Genomic DNA, 791 nt, shown 5'->3' with positions numbered 1-791 from the left:
ATAGATAGATAGATAGATAGATAGATAGATGATAGATAGATAGATAGATAGATAGATAGATAGATAGATGATAGATAGATAGATAGATAGATAGATAGATAGATAGATGATAGATAGATAGATAGATAGATAGATAGATAGATAGATGATAGATAGATAGATAGATAGATAGATAGATAGATAGATGATAGATAGATAGATAGATAGATAGATAGATAGATAGATGATAGATAGATAGATAGATAGATAGATAGATAGATAGATAGATAGATAGAAATGTGTTTTTATGTTAGCTACCTCTTTTTACCATGCTCTACCAAACTAGAAACAGTTTGTATTGAACACTGGAGCTCAATCCTCAGTTACATGGTAGCCTTAACTCTATGATGGGTTCAAATAAGTCATTATTTTGTAGATCATTTTTCTTTCTAAATATTTATAGAAAATATCTGTATTTAAATATGTTAAAACTAGGGGCCTGGTGCACGAAATTCATGCACGTGGGGGGGCGGGAAGATCCCTCAACCCGACCTGCACCCTCTGTCATGTTCCAGGACCCTGGCCGCTCTAGGCCTAGGTGCAGGCCTACAGGATTGGGGCGGCCTTGCTCCCGAGGCCCCATTTTATCAAGAGAACAAAGTCAGCATTAGTTACAGCCTTCACCAAACACAGTACAGTGCGTCTGTGTGTACATCTTCCTCGTTCATGTGCCTGCTTCACCCTACTGAATTACTTATATCTTGAGGACATAGCTATCTTATCCTGTTTCACCTTCAATGCCTGGTCTGGTG

Source organism: Myotis brandtii, unplaced genomic scaffold, assembly GCF_000412655.1.
Source record: "Myotis brandtii unplaced genomic scaffold, ASM41265v1 scaffold159, whole genome shotgun sequence".
NCBI lineage: Eukaryota > Metazoa > Chordata > Mammalia > Chiroptera > Vespertilionidae > Myotis > Myotis brandtii.
The sequence above is the reverse complement of the archived record's forward strand: the minus strand, read 5'-3'. Positions refer to the sequence as shown.